Source organism: Cebus imitator, unplaced genomic scaffold (assembly GCF_001604975.1).
Source record: "Cebus imitator isolate Cc_AM_T3 unplaced genomic scaffold, Cebus_imitator-1.0 Scaffold373, whole genome shotgun sequence".
Classification (NCBI taxonomy): domain Eukaryota; kingdom Metazoa; phylum Chordata; class Mammalia; order Primates; family Cebidae; genus Cebus; species Cebus imitator.
Genome location: NW_016107688.1, coordinates 1,043,489 through 1,060,296, shown reverse-complemented (window position 1 = coordinate 1,060,296; position 16,808 = coordinate 1,043,489). Strand labels below are relative to the sequence as shown.

Here is a 16,808-nt window from a genome sequence, read left to right as displayed (position 1 = left end):
TTCTGCGAAGAAGGTCATTGGTAGCTTGATGGGGATAGCATTGAACCTGTAAATTACTTTGGGCAGTATGGCCATTTTCACGACATTGATTCTTCCTAACCATGAGCATGGAATGTTTCTCCATCTGTTTGTGTCCTCTCTTATTTCGTTGAGCAGTGTATTTTAGTTTTTAAATATATGATTCTCTTTTCAAGAAGCCAGTTTCTTTAATCTTTGAAATTTGAAATATAAGTGCATTTTAATTTTTACTTTGTTTTACCTATACTCACTATTTTCTGTGTGATACTGAAAATGTCAGTTATGATCTCATTCATTGATTCCATATTATACTTTCTTCTTCTTCTTTTTTTTTTGTAAATTGCTAATTTCTTTCTAGAACGGACTGCTTTGCCCACTCCTATCTGTATGAAATATTTCTTCTGTTTGACTGTGTTAACATGATGAATCGGATCTTCCATGTAAATGAGAAGCCAAATCATATTTTTACTGCTTTAAAATACAGAGGGGCAGCTGTCTGGTTTTATTAATATTGTTTGTATAATTGAATTTCTGGTGGCAAATTCACTTTTTGGCAATCAGTCTCAATAGCCAAACTGAACCTTAGATCAAACAGACTGTTGTAAATAAAATATGTGAAAGTAGAAATTTAGTTAGGACAAGCACAGCTTTATAATGCAAGGAAACAATTGGAGCCCTAAATGCACCATATGGATATCAAGAGAGGCAATTTGTTTCACATGTGACACTAAAGAACAAATGAAGAAATCACCTATGTCAGCTCCTTCATACACATCAAGATGAATCTGCCTTCTTTATGCACTCATTCATTTAAAGTTATTTTAGAATGTGATTAGGCTGCTGATTCAAACTTGTTCGTGATTTAATTCTAAAATTATTCATACTAGCAAACATTAATTAAAGCCAAACTACTAATAAAAATAGCACTGTCATTTATTTGCAACAAATATGCTAATATCATAATGAGAAATTACAAAATAGCATTACAGTTATGTTATTTAGAAAGAATGAATATGTCATCTCTTTTACAAGGCAATTACTAAGTTGACTCTATTCAAATAATGCAGTGAGTTTCCACAATATTCTGAAAATGATGCAGGCTGAAAAATTGAACTTCTTGCGGGATGGTGACCAAAAAGAAATGCCCCATTCTGTGATCTTACTGTTGGTTCACCCTGGAAGATGCACTTTTGGGTGGAGTAGAAGAGAAAATAATTCGAGTTAACTGTGAGGCAAGAAGAACTGGCATCCCAGCAGATGCATTGTGAAAATGGAGCTTTGACAAAGTCAACAAGATATGATGGGATGTGGCCTGGCATGGTTCCCAGCAAGTCCAAGGAGAGAGGTACGTTCTACACTGTCAGAAGCAGAGTGCAAAGGCTCAGCAAGGATATTAGCCTTGTTCCAGGAAAGAAGATCAAGAGGTAAGAGGGCAGAAGCCCAAAGTACTTGCCCGCAGATAGCTTTGAGGATAGTAGTTCAGAAAAAGATCTGAAGCAAATTTCTTTTCTTCAGAGGCAGCCCAGAAATGGGCCTAACAATTTTTGAAGCCACTGCAAAAGGTTGATGAAGTTGTTCTACCAACTTTATAGCCAGCGAGTGAAATGTATGTACAAAGTGGACAACCAAATCCAATTTCCACTCTCAAGGACTGTTCTACAGTTTACTGTTAGTTACTTTGCATCTCTCAATGGTTTTGCTTCCTGGCCTTAGAATGGTGTTGGGGGCAGAGGACAGTAAATGCTGAAAAGCAACAAGGATGGAAATGAAGATTAATATAGAAAGGGACGTCTGAAGGTAGAGGCTGGAAGTGCTTGAAGAAGCTGTTCTGACTTTTTCTCTGATGATGGCATAAATTAAAGATATGGCTTCAAGTACCATCAGCTGTGCTAGAATGCTTGATTTGAAATGTGAATTTGTCCCAATATGATGGATATATTAGGAAACAATCTGAATATAACAATTGGGGTAGTATTAGGGAGCAATGTGAACATAATGCAAATTTCACATTTGCTTAAGAGAGACAATAGGTGAACCCAGAACACTGCACCTAGCTGGGCAAAGCTGTGTAGGAAGGCGTAAAATGCACACATGGAAGCAGGCATCTACCAGCTACCTCAGTTCACTGCATGCATTATGAGCCACACCCATCCACATCCAGAGTTACAATTTTCCATCAAATTTCAAAAACTTTTCTTCTACTTCACAATAACTTATAGGCTGCAACCCTTCTCTTGTGAATTTCCAAAAGTAAACTGCAGATCCTTTTCAAATAAAATACCCCATTTATTGTAGTATATATGTGCCCCTTAACCACCACTTAACCACATAATATGTATGTATGTTATATCATTTTAATAGATCTTTATTTTTTAATATGTTACTGATGAAGTATTTAAGTCTTGTTCTCCTGACCCATTTTCCCCATAAGTCTTGTGTTTTTTATAGCATTATTTCTTAGGAACACATATGTCTCATTAAAGCAGAACTTATGGGACATTCAGTTTATCTGCTAATATGATTGTAATGGATTGCAAAGCATTTAGCAAAGGTATTTGTGATTGTTTTCTGGTATTCTGGCAGAAGAATGCTTCTGATCTATCCTTCTTAATGGCATGAATATAGATTTCTCAATAATCACAAAATAAGGATGCCTCCTCAGGGCTTTCATGAAGAAATTGATAGAAACCAATGTGCCTGAAGAGCAATGGAGACATAGCATGTGATTGTGAAGGAGAGGGACATTGGGAGTGTGGGGGCCTCCCTAATAATCAGTGCTCTTCTGGGGCTAACAGGTGTTCTCTACCTGCTTTTTGCTCCTTCAAGGTGAACAATATACTTTGCAGTCTTGCCAGAGTTTCAAGATGGACAAATTCTGTGTATGTATGTATGTAGTAGGCAATTGAATAGTTGAGTTCTTTAGGAATTAAAATGCAGAAAGTTTGGAATTGACTTTCTGGCTCTGTAATTGAGAAGGTACTAGATCTGGCAGCTTGAGGAAAGAAGAGGGCCAGTAAATAAATCTGTTTTTGGCTGACCTGTGCATGTCATTGATGTTCTGCTGGTCTGTGCTAATGGCCCAAAGGAGATTTGGCTCCACCCAGGAAGTGACACCAACACTTTATGAGTTGATGATGAAGGTTTGATGGATAAAACTTGTTTTCTCCAGTGATATAGTCAGACTCTATAGAGGTGATCCTCAGAGAGAGAGTTCTCTTACATCCCTTCCTTACATCTTATACAAAAATTAACTCAAGATAGATTAAAGTTTTAAACATAAGACCTAAAACCATAAACAACCTAGAAGAAAACCTAGGCAATACCATTCAGCACATAGGCATGGGCAAAGACTTCATGACTAAAACACCAAAAGCAATGGCAACAAAAGGCAAAATAGACAAATGGGATCTAATTAAAATAAAGACCTTCTGCACAGCAAAAGAAGTTATCATTAGAGTGAAAAGACAACCTACAGAAGGGGAGAAAATTTTTGTAGCCTACCCATCTGACAAAGGGCTAAAATTCTGAATCTACAAAGAACTTAAACAAATTTACAGGAAAAAAAATCCCATTAAAAGTGGGTAAAGGATATGAACAGATACTTCTCAAAAGGAGACATGTATACAGCCTTCAAACATATGACCATTATCACTGGTCATTAGAGAAATGCAAATAAAAAACACATTGAGATACCATCTCACCCCAGTTAGAATGACAATCATTAAAAAGTCAGGAAATGACAGATGCTGGAAAGGATATGGAGAAATACGAACACTTTTGTATTGTTGTTGGGAGTGTAAACGAGTTCAATCATTGTGGAAGGCAGTGTGGTAATTCCTCAAGGATCTAGAACTAGAAATACCATTTGACCCAGAAATCCCATTACTGGGTGTATACCCAAGGAATTACAAATCATTGTATTATAAAGACACATGCATGAGAAGCGCCTCAACAGACAGATAAGTGACCTCATCAAGCAGCTCCCTGAGATCAGAGCCAGGTAAATCCTGAAGATTGGAAAAAACCAGTACAAAAAAGATGAAACCATCAAAGACCAGAACGCCTCATTTCCTTCAAAGGATCACCTCTCCTCATCAACACAGGAACACAACATGGTTGAAAAAGAGTGCAATGAATTGACAGAAACAGGCTTCAGAAGGTGGGTGATAAATGGGATTATGTGAAAAGACCTAATCTACACTTGATCAGTGTATCTGAATGTGACAGGGAGAATGAATCCAAGCCGGAAAACGCACTCCAGGATATTATCTAGGATAACATCCCTAGACTAGCAAGGCAGTCCAACATTCAAATCCAAGAAATACAGAGAACTCCACAAAAATATTCCTCAAAAAGAGCAACCCCAAGGCACATAATCGTCAGATTCACCAGGTTGAAATGAAGGAAAAAATGCTAAGGACAGCCGGAGTGAAAGGACAAGTCACCCACAGAGGGAAGCCAATCAGACTCACAGCAGAGCTCTTGAAGAAACCATAAAAAAAAAAAAAAAAAAAAAAAAAAGAAAAACCAGAAGAGAGTGGGGGCCAATATTCAGCATCATTAAAGAAAAGAACTTTCAACCCAGAATCTCATATCCAGTCAAACTAAGCTTCATAAGTGAAGGAGAAATAAAATCCTTTACGGACAAGAAATTACTGAGAGATTTCGCCACCACCAAACCTGCCTTACAAGAACTCCTGAAAGAAACACTAAACACGGAAAGGAACAAGTATCAGCCACTGCAAAAACACACCAAATAGCGAAGACCAAAAATGCAATGAAGAAACTGGGTCAACTAATGGGTGAGAAAACCAGCTAGTAACAAAATGGCAGGATCAAATTCACACATAACAATATTAACATTGAATGTAAATGGCCTAAATGCCCCAATCAAAAGACACAGACTGGCAAACTGGATAAAAATGTCAAGACCCATCAGTGTGCTGTATTCAGGAAACCCATCTCATGTACAAAGACGCATATAGACTCAAAATAAAGGGATGGAAGAAGATTTACCAAGAAAACAGAGAACAAAAAAGAGTAGGGGTTGCAATCCTAGTCTCTGAAAAATGGACTTCAAACCAATAAAGATCAAAAGAGACAAAGAAGGGCATTACATAATGGTAAAATGATCAATCCAACAAGAAGAGCTAACTATCCTAAATATATATGCACCCAACACAGGAGCACTCAGATACATAAAGCAAGTTCTTAATGACCTAAAAGGAGATTTACACTCCCACACAATAATAGTGGGAGACTTCAACACTCCACTGTCAATATTAGACAAATGGAGATAGAAAATTAAGAAGGACATCCAGGACTTGAATGCAGAGCTGGACCAAGCGGACCTAATAGACATATACAGAATGCTCCACCCCAAATCCACAGAATATAAATTATTCTCAGCACCACATTTGCACTTACTATAAAATTGACCACATAATTGGAAGCAAATCACTCATCAGCAAATGCAAAAGAACAGAAATCATAACAGTCTGTCAGACCACAGCACAATCAGATCAGATCTCAGGATTAAGAAACTCACTCAAATCTGCACAATTACATGGAAACTGAACAACTTACTCCTGAGTGTGGACTGGATAAACAATTAAATGAAGGCAGAAATAAAGATGTTCTTCAAAACCAATCAGAATGAAGACACAACTTACCAGAATCTCTGGGACACATTTAAAGCCGTGTCAAGAGGGAAATTTAGAGCAATAAATGCCCACATGAGAAGCAAGAGAATATCTAAAATTGACACCCTATCATCAAAATTTAAAGAGCTAGAGGAGCAAGATAAAAAAAAACTGAAAAGCTAGAAGAAGACAAGAAACAACTAAGATCAGAGCCAAACTGAAGGAGATAGAGACACAAAAAACCCTTCAAAAAATCAATAAACCCAGGAGCTGGTTTTCTGAAAAGATCAACAAAATAGACTACTAGCCAGATTAATAAAAAAGAAAAGAGAGAAGAATCAAATAGATGCAATAAAAAATGATAAAGGGGATATCACCACTGATTCCACAGAAATACAAACTACCGTCAGAGATTACTACAAACAACTCTATGCACACTAACCAGTAAATCTGGAAGAAATGGATAAATTCCTGGACACTTGCACTCTACCAAGACTAAATCAGGAAGAAGTTGAAACCCTGAACAGACCAATAACAAGGGCTGAAGTTGAGGCAGCAATAAATAGCCTACCAACCAAAAAAGTCCAGGTCCAGATGGGTTTACAGCTGAATCCTACCAGACATACAAAGAGGAGCTGGTTCCATTTCTTCTGAAACTATACCAAACAACACGAAAAGGGGAATCCTCCCTAACTTATTTTATGAGACCAACATCAGCCTAATGCCAAAACCCAGTGGAGATTCAACAAAGAAAGAAAACTTCAGGCCAATATCCATGATGAACATAGATGCAAAAATCTTCAATAAAATACTCGCAAACCGAATGCAACAGCACATCAAAAAGATTATTCATCACAATCAAGCAGGCTTCATCCTAGGGATGCAAGGCTGGTTCAACATACCCAAGTCAATAAACGTAATCCATCACCTAAACAGAACCAAAGACAAAAACCACATGATTATCTCAATAGATGCAGAGAAGGTCTTTGACAAAATTCAACAGCCTTTCATGCTAAAAACTCTCAATAAACTAGGTATCGACAGGATGTATCATAAAATAATAAAAGCTATTTATGACAAACCCTCAGCCAATATTATACTGAATGGGCAAAAGCTGGAAACATTCCCTTTGAAATCTGGCACTAGACAAGGATGCCCTCTCTCATCACTCCTATTCAATATAGCATTGGAAGTTCTAGCCAGAGCAATTAGGCCAGCAAAAGAACCAAAGGGCATTCAATTATGAAAGGAGGAAGTCAAACTGTCTGCATTTGCAGATGACATGATTATATATTTAGAAGACCCCATCATCTCAGCCCAGAATCTCCTCAAACTGATAAGCATCCTCAGGAAAGTCTCAGGATACAAAATCAATATGCAGAAATCACAAGAATTCCTATATACCAATAACAGACAAACAGAGAGCCAAATCAAGAGTGAACTGCCATTCACAATTGCTACAAAGAGAATAAAATACTTAGGAATACAACTAACAAAGGATGTAAAGGACTTCTTCAAGGAGAACTACAAACCACTGCTCAACGAAATAAGAGAGGACACAAGCAGATGGAAAAACATTCCATGCTCATGGTTAGGAAAAACCAATATCATGAAAATGGCCATATTACCCAAAGCAGTTTATAGATTCAATGCTATCCCCATCAAGCTACCAATGACCTTCACAGAACTTGAAAAAACCACTTTAAACTTCATGTGGAAACACAAGAGAGCTTACATAGCCAAGAGATCCTAAGCAAAAAGAACAAAGCTGGAGGCATTACACTGCTAGACTTCAAATTATACTACAAGGCTATAGTAATCAAAACAGCATGGTACTGGTACCAAAACAGAGACATAAACCAATGAAACAGAACAGAGGCCTCAGAAGCAACACCACACATCTACAACCATCTGACCTTTAACAAACCTGACAAAATCAAGCAATGGGGAAAGGACTCCACATTTAATAAATGGTGTTGGGAAAACTGGCTAGTAGTGTGCAGAAAGCAGAAACTGGACCCCTTCCTGTCATGTCACAGTAAAATTAACTCCAGATGGATTAAAGATTTAAACATAAAACCTTACACCATAAAAACTCTAGAAGAAAATATAGGCAAAACCATCTAGGACATAGGCATAGGCAAGGACTTCATGACTAAAACACCAAAAGCAATGGTGACAAAAGCCAAGATAGACAAATGGGATCTAATCAAACTTCAGAGCTTCTGTACAGCAAAAGAAACAATCATTAAAGTGAACCAGCAACCAACAGAATGGGAAAAAATTTTTGCAATCTACTCATCAGACAAAGGGCTAATATCCAGAATCTATAAAGAACTAAAACAGATTTACAAGAAAAATACAAACAAACCCATTCAAAAGTGGGCAAAGGATATGAACAGACACTTTACGAAAGAAGTCATATATGAGGCCAACAAACATATGAAAAAATGCTCTTCATCACTGGTCACTAGAGAAATGCAAATCAAAACCACATTGAGGTATCATCTTAAACCAGTTAGAGTGGCAATCATTAAAAAATCTGGAGACAACAGATGCTGGAGAGGATGTGGAGAAATAGGAACACTTTTACACTGTTGGTGGGAGTGTAAATTAGTTCAACCATTGTGGAAGACAGTGTGGCGATTCCTCAAGGACATAGAAATAGAAATTCCATTTGACCCAGCAATCCTATTACTGGGTATATATCCAAAGGATTACAAATCGTTCTACTATAAGGACACGTGCACACGAATGTTCATTGCAGCACTGTTTACAATAGCAAAGACCTGGAACCAACCCAAATGCCCATCGACGATAGACTGGATAGGGAAAATGTGGCACATGCACACTGTGGAATACTATGCAGCCGTAAAAAAGGATGAGTTCATGTCCTTTGAAGGATGAGTTCATGTTCCATGCATGAAGCTGGAAACTGTCATTCTCAGCAAACTAACACAAGAACAGAAAACAAAACAATGAATGTTCTCACTCATAAGTGGGAGTTGAACAATGAGAACTCATAGATACAGGTAGGGGAACATCACACACACTGTCCTGTTATGGGGTGGGGGTCCTGGGGGAGGGATGGCATTAGGAGAAATATGTAATGTAGATAAGGGGGTGATGGATGCAGCCAACCACCATGGCACATGTATAGCTATGTAACAAACCTGCATGTTCTGCACATGTACCCCAGAACTTAAAGTACAATTAAAAAAAAAGAGAGCATTCCCTTACAACCACCACTCCCCAGCCCCACCCTGGGGCCCTTACAGCCTTCCTGTACTCTCTTAAAGGAGCTGCCCTCTGCAGTGCAATAAGTCACAAGGCTGGTTCCTTAAGATTGGAGTCAATATTAAATTGGTAAATGCAAAACTTAACTGATACTAGACCTCTGACAACTGCTAAAATATTTTATTGTTGCTTATCAGTTTTGTTGGAGCAGTGATTTTTTAAAGTATGTTTTATGCAGCTCAGAGCATTTTAGAGAAATGTCAAGAGAGAGAAAGGGAGATGAATGAAAGAGAAAGATTTCTAATAGAGAGAAGGCTTTTGGTCTCCCATCCCATTTTAAGGGAAGCAGTGTCATTTTTATGTTTTATAATTGAGATTTGTTATGGGTTGAAGTGTGTTTCCCCCAGAAATACTGAAGTCCTAACCCCTGGTGCTTATGAAGAGGGTCTTCGTAAAACATCAAATTAAAGTGAGGTCATTAGGCAGAATCCCAATGCAATATGTCTAGAATCCTTAGAAAAAGCAGCAATTTGGCACAGAGATAGACACACAGATACAGAGTACACCATGAAAACTGCAAGACAGAGATAGGGTGATAATTTCACAAACCAAGAAAAGCCAAAGATTGCTGTCAAACCACAGAAACTAGGAGAAAACCATGGAACAAATTCTCCCTTATAGTCCTGTAGAGGAATCAATCCTCCAACACCTTGCTCTCAGACATCTGACCTCCAGAACTGTAAGACAATACATTTCTGTTGTTTAGGCCACCTAATTTGTAGTACTTCATTATGGCAGCCCTGGAAAACAAAAAATAAACCCCAACAATAACAAATGAATTCATGGTAAAATTTCATTTGAAAGACAAAGCAAAAAGAGTTCTTAGAGTAAAAACATAAAAATTAGAGAATTAGAGACAGGTGGGTGAGATGGAGAAATGGGGGTGTTTCTAATACACAACTCCGTTTGTTCCAAGGACATAGATGGACCTCTGTGTCCTAAGATTCTACCAAGGTAAAGTCAAACACATATTTTCTGACATAGGTATCAGGTTGGTGTTTTCATGGTGGGGCTGGTACTGTATAGTTTTTGATGAGTCAGGAAAGGAAGAGTAAAAATACCATCCAACTTTCAGATTATGTAATAGCCAAATGGAATCATTATTAGAAACATCTGAGCAGCCCTAATATGTGATCAGTGTGGCAATAATAAAAGAATCTTTTAACACTGATTCTGGACAGTAGTGTGTTCTCAGGAATCCTTGTTTGGTGTAAAACTATAGTTCACCTGTGCTAATACTGCAATCCTGGAGTCCAAGGGAAGGTAGCGGTTTTACATAACGATTTTATTTAACACCTGGTGCTTGTTGCACAGATGTGCATCCTTGCATCTCCTGCTGACAAGGAGGAAAGACAATAGATGGGCAGATGGAGCATTTCTGTAGATTTCTTTCATTAAATTCTCCAAGGGACGACATCTTTGACTGATCATGAATACATGTACCTGGCAGAAGATCAATAGCTTAGGCAGCAGGGTAGAAGACAGGTGGGCTTTGGGCTTAAAAAGCCTAAATATTTCAAAGTCCTGGGATTTCCGTGTCAGGAACAGTACATTTTGTTTTCTTTTTTACTCCAGTATGTGCCTACCTGAGGGAGGCTGATGGAAGTGATGATAAAAGCACCAGGACTGACCTTGGCTTTCCGTGATTTCAAGTGATGCCAGGAAAGTCCCTGAGTCTCCAGAGTCACAAGTTTGTGAGGGACTAGATAGTATGCAGGTCATATAGCCCTGGTGACATTAAAAATTATTAGTGGGTCTGGAACCCATTGAGGCATTGATCAATGTTAAGTTTGTCTTTGCATATTGAGTTCATGGCATTGTCATGCAGCTCAAGGAGTTACTCAGTCATGACACTATGCTCTGTGTATGTGTGGCTAAGGCCAGCTCTCGAGTAATGGACAGTGTCCTTATTGAACTAAAGTGGAACTTTGAGGATTCTCAGATAATGAGGTTTCCAATTCTGTCACGTGTGGCTTAACCCTCCTCAGTACCTGTGGGAGACATCATAACTGATCAAGGCACACAATTTATGCTGAGTCCAGAAGAGGGCTGGGAATTCTATAAACATCTAGTTAGGCAGCCACTACCAGTAGATTAGTTGCCAAGCATGTTAAATCCACTTGCCTTGGCTGTCTTAGGCCTTGAGTAAGCATTCAACATAAGGCCTTCTGCCTGTCCTGAAATGAGGTCAGATAGGTGGCTTAGTCCCAGAAAAGCTCCAGTGTCTCCACAGAGAAAAATTAGTCTGAGTAGAAACATCTAGATTCATTTCTAGAATATATGGTCTGGAGGTTATCTTATTCTTGGTTGTGAGTCATGTGCAAGAACACAAGTTGTCATGAACAACTGCTCCTAGTCACCACTTGCAACCCAAGGTCAAGAAGCTGGCCTCAGACCAATCTGCATCAGATAGAAAAATTCATCTGACAGCACTGCATCTGGACAAGTACCACCAACTATCTCTAATGCCTGTTCAGACCTCTTCAGGTACTTGTTTAGCAGGAATAAGTGGGAGCAAGCTCTCTGCAGTAAATTACAAACTCTCTTCAAGGCCTGTGGGCTGGGCTAGTCTCTTAGAAGGAGCCTTAGACCTAGTCCTTGATCACCTGTTAGTGCAAATTATCTGCAGTGTTAAAACGGAAACAAGGGAGAAAAAAGCAAACTGGGATCTATGGTGCCTGGAATTTTGTATACGCAATCTCATTTATCTTTCCATCAGCCCCTTGAGTGGGTGGTATGATTTCATTTTACGTGGAAGAAAGGTGATGGCTCAGAAGGATTGAGGACTCTGCCTGATGTCACAAGTAGGAAATGACAGAGGTGAGATTACATTTGGGTCTGCTCAGACTCTGCCCTTATTCCTTAAGACATCTGCTGCTACCATATCATGTGGCCTGTACTTGAAAGAAGCCACATCTTTCCTATCACTTATTTGGCCTCTTCCAAATTGTATATAGCTTCTCATTATTGTTTCAGGTCTCTACTCTACAGTCAGCATTTAAGCAGATTGATCAAGCACTATTGCCCACCTATCCAAGCTTAAATGCTACTATTAGTAATAATTCTGACATTTCTGAGGTCACTCCTTCTCCTCCCTCAACACAGAGACACAGTCTGGCTCCACAATTCAAAATGAAAAAGCAAAATGGCAACAAATGTCAAGTGCAACAGTGATTCTTACAGACAAAGCACTAAGAGAGCAAAGCTATTAAAAATTTCATTCTCCTTTGCCCTTCCATTTACTGGGCTATATTTTCTTTATGCTACTGAAATCAGCAACATTGGAAGCAATATCTATAACCACTACCTAAGACACAGACACTATCTCTGTACATGAGAATCTAGTAGAGTGAGACCCCAAAATAGCTTATTTAGTACTGGGGTTGGTAGCAGAGTGATTAATCTTGTAGGATTTACTATAAAGAATATAAGAAACTATAGCAACATAAAAGCCTATTATCTTTGAAGCAATTTAAGCACATACACACACACACACATGCACACACACACATACCTAATATATATGTATATATTTATTTGGTTTTGGTTAAAATGTTGTTTATTTAATTTGGTTAAATAAAATTAGGCTACTTCCAAGAAGTACTTTTTACTTGAAATAAGAGTATAGAAAAAGTTACCTGGGTTACTAAGAATAGACAGGATGGCTGGTGCAGGAGCCCAGACAAGAAACGATGACAGCTCAGCCTAAGGTTGTGGTGGTCGAAGTAGAACAAGTAGATCTGGGTTACTTAGGAGATTAACAAGTGATAAGGATTGGTTATGAACTGGAAACCACAGGGTGGGTAGTGAGGGAATCAAGTGGGTGTTAAAAATGAATTCTATTGAGAGAGCCAAGATGGCCGATTAAAAGCAGCTGTCGTCTGTGACACTCACAGAGAGGATGGAAAGGGGTGAGTGAATACAACACCTTCAACCAAATTATCCAGCAACCCACATTGGGATTGATCAGGGAAACAACCCGGCCCATGGAGAATGAAGAAAAGCAGGGTGCGGTGGTGGCCTACCTGGAGTGACACAGAGCCAAGGGAACCCTCACTTCCAACCAAGAGAAGCAGTGAGTGAGTGTGCAACCCTGGGAAACCACACTTCTCTCATGGATCTTTACAACTTGCAGATCAGGAGATCCCCTCATGAGCCCACACCACCAGGGCCTTGGGTCTGACACACAGGGCTGTGTGGAGTCTTGGCAGAGAAGCTGCTCAGACATGCACCTAGACCCAGGAGCTCTACAACTCCAGCCCCGGGATCCCCAACAAAGGTGTCTGCAACCAGGCAATGCAAGATGTCCCTATGTATCCCTAGGAAGGGGGCTGAATTCAAGGAGCCAAGCAGCATTGATCTGTGGGTCCCAATTCCAGGGCACCTCATAAGACAACACCTACTGGCTTGGAATTCCAGCTAGCCCCCGGCAACAGGGTGGAGCCTGCCTGAGAAGAAATTGAGCCCTGGGGGGAGGAGCAGACTGCCATATTTGGTTGACTCAGCTGTTTGGTTGACTCAGCTTTTCCAGCCTATGGACTTTGGAGAATCCAAATGGTCTGGATGAGGAACAGTTTCCCCAGTGCAGTATAGCTGCTTTGCTAGAATGTAGCCAGATTGCTTCTGTAAGCTGGAACTCAAGCCATTCCTTCTCATTGGACAGGACCTCCCAGCTGGACTTCCAGCTACCCCCGCCTGCACATTCTGTATGGACAGAACTCTGATCTCTCCCTTGGATGGAATGCCCTGTGGGTGGGGCATGCTACTACCTCGACTGTTCAGGCATCTGAGCGAGTCCAGCCTGTGGGCCCTGGGGAGCCCAGACTGATCAGAGGCTGAAGAGATCCCCAACACAGCACAGCTGCTCTCTCAAAAAGCTGCCAGACTGCTTCTTTTAGCGGTTCCTAGATCACGTTCCTCCTGAATGAGTGAGACCTCCCAAACAAGGTCTCCAGCTACCTCTTACAAGTGTGTTTGGCCTAGCAACAAGTCAGTACCCTCCTGGGATGGAGCTTTCAGAGGAAGGGGTAGGCTGCCGTCTTTGCTGTTTTGCAGGCTTCACTGGCGATACCTCCAGATACAGGAAAAACTGAGGCAACTAGGGTATGGAGCAGACCCCCAGCAAACCACAGCAGCCCTATGGAACAGCGGTCAGACTGTTAAAACAAAAACAAAAAATAAACAAAACAACAAGAACAGGAAAAAACCCTGTGAGAACCTCATCTAAAGGTTAGCAACCTCAAAGATCAAAGGTAGATAGGCCTACAAAGAGGAGAAAGAATCAACTAAAAAATGTTGAAAACTCAAAAAGACAGAGTACCCCCTTTCTTCTAGATAACTGCAATGCTTCTACAGCAAGGTCTTAAAACTGGGCTGAGGCTGAGATGCTGAAATGACAGGAGTAGGCTTCAGAATGTGGATAAAAATGAACTTCAGTGAGCTAAAGGAGCATGTTGTAACCCAATACAAAGAATCTAAAAATCGTGATAAAACAATGCAGAAGCTGACAGCCAAATAGCCAGTTTAGAGCAGAACATGATAGAACTGAAAAACACAAGAACTTTACAGTGCAATCACAAGTATTAATAGCAGAATAGACCAAATAGAAGAAAGAATTTCAGAGCTTGAAGACTGTCTTCCTGAAATAAGACTGGCAGACAAGAATAGATAAAAAAATAATGTAAGGGAGTGAACAAAACCTCCAAGAACGAAGGGATTATGTAGAGACCAAATCTATGACTGATTGGGGTAAGTGAAAGATGGGGAGAATGGAACCAATTTGGAAAACATACTTCAGGATATCATCCAGGAGAACTTACTCAACCTGGCAAGACAGGCTAACATTCAAATTCAGGAAATGCAGAGAACTCCAGTAAGATACTCCATAAAAAGATCATCCCCAAGACACATAATCATCAGATTCTCTAAGGTGGAAATAAAATAAAAAATGTTAAGATCAGCCAAAGAGAAAGGCCAGGTCACCTACAAAGGGAAGCCCATGAAAATAACAGTAAACCTCTCAGCAGAAACTCTACAACCAGAAGAGATTGGGGGCCAATATTCAACATTGTTAAATAAAAGAGTTTTTGGTCCAAGTTGGTAGCTTCCCTGCACCAAAGTGAGCAGTAGCCAGCATGTCAGGGTGGGAGTCGTATTACAAAACCGTGGGAGATGAAGGAGCAGAAGAACAAAAAGAGAATCTTGAAGCAAGTGGAGACTATAAATATTCAGGAAGAGATGATTTGATTTTTTTTGGTTGACTGATGCCTGCAGAGCTATGTTTGATTATCAGAGTGAAGATAAGTTGACTCATTTTGACATGAGCATTCAGTGTAACCAAAGTGTGTAGATCAGTAAGATTATAAGCAGTGATTGGGATCTCTTGACAGTGATGTTCTATGATACTGAGAAAGACAAAGATTCAGTGAATTTTAAAAATATTTACCTCTGACAGGAGTAGGATAATCCAGGTACAAAACAAATTTTAAAGCTTGACCAGTTTAAGGGGCAGCAGGGACAAAAACGTTTCCAAGACTTGATGGGCCACAAATCTGACTACTCACTCAGTGAAGTGCTGTGGGTCTGTGCCAACCTCTTTAGTGATGTCCAGTTCAAGATGAGTCATAAAAGGATCACCCTGTTCACCAATGAAGACAAACCCCATGGCAATGACAGTGCCAAAGCCAGCCAGGCCAGGACCAAAGCCGGTGATCTCTGAGAGACAGGCATCTTCCTTGACTTGATGTACCTGAAGAAACCTGGGGGCTTTGACATATCCTTGTTCTACAGATATACCAGTATCATAGCAGAGGATGAAGACCTTAGGTTTCACTTTGAGGAATCCAGCAAGCTAGAAGACCTGTTGCAGAGAGTTCATGCCAAGGAGACCAAGAAGTAAGCACTCAATAGGTTAAAGCTGAAGCTCAACAAAGATATAGTGATCTCTGTAGGAATTTATAATCTGGTCCAGAAGGCTCTCAAGCCTCATCCAATAAAGCTCTATCAGGAAACAGGAGAGAGATCCAAGATGGCTGATCACTAGCAGCTCGGGATTGCAGCTCCCACTGAAAGAGCAGAGAACAGAGGACGCCACACTTTCAGATCAATTTTTGTTGCTCACACACCAGGAGATTCCCAGCGGAGGAGCCCCATATGTCGCCAGTGTGACTCTTGAGGCCGGCGAGGCGGTTTTGCCGCTGCCTTGGTGCGGCTGTTCTTGGTACAGAGTCAGAAAAGCGCCATCAATCTTAACGCCGCTGTTTTGGCGGCGCAGTGGGTTGCTCAGATTCTAGCGCCGGGAATCAACAAGTTGGACGTCCACTCAGAAACCCAACTATAAAGACGGTAATTATAAAGACCACAGATGGATAAATTTATAATGAAGGGAAGAAACCAGCCTAAAAAAGCTGAGAATAACCAAACTCAGAACGCCTCTCCCTCTGCAGGGGATCACAGTTCCTCATCAGCAACGGAACAAGGCCTGATGGAGAAAGACTGTGTTCCATTAACAGAAGCTGACTTTAAAAAGTGGATGATAAGAAACTTCTGGGAATTAAAAGAACTTGTTCTAACCCAATGCAAAGAAACTAAGAACTTTGAAAGAAGGTTTGACGAAATGTTAACAATAACACACAATTTAGAGAGGAATATAAGTGAATTAATGGAGCTGAAAAACACAACACGAAAACTTAACGAACTATGCACAAGTTTTAACAGCCGAATTGATCAAGCAGAAGAAAAGATATCGGAGGTCGAAGACCAACTTCATGAAATAAAACAAAAAGACAAGATTAGAGAAAAAAGGATAAAAAATAACGAGCAAAGTCTCCAAGAAATATGGGACTATGTGAA

At 40.0% G+C, this 16,808-nt stretch overlaps 1 protein-coding gene and 1 pseudogene across 2 annotated transcripts in view; one reads left to right on the top strand and one right to left on the bottom strand.

The window, feature by feature from the left end:
• NKAIN3 (sodium/potassium transporting ATPase interacting 3) overlaps positions 1 to 16,808 on the bottom strand; it is a 652,954-nt gene that overhangs the window by 77,327 nt on the left and 558,819 nt on the right. The gene's annotated exons all lie outside the window — the stretch shown is intronic.
• The window catches only part of LOC108288424, a 4,094-nt pseudogene continuing 2,377 nt past the window's right edge, over positions 15,092 to 16,808 (top strand).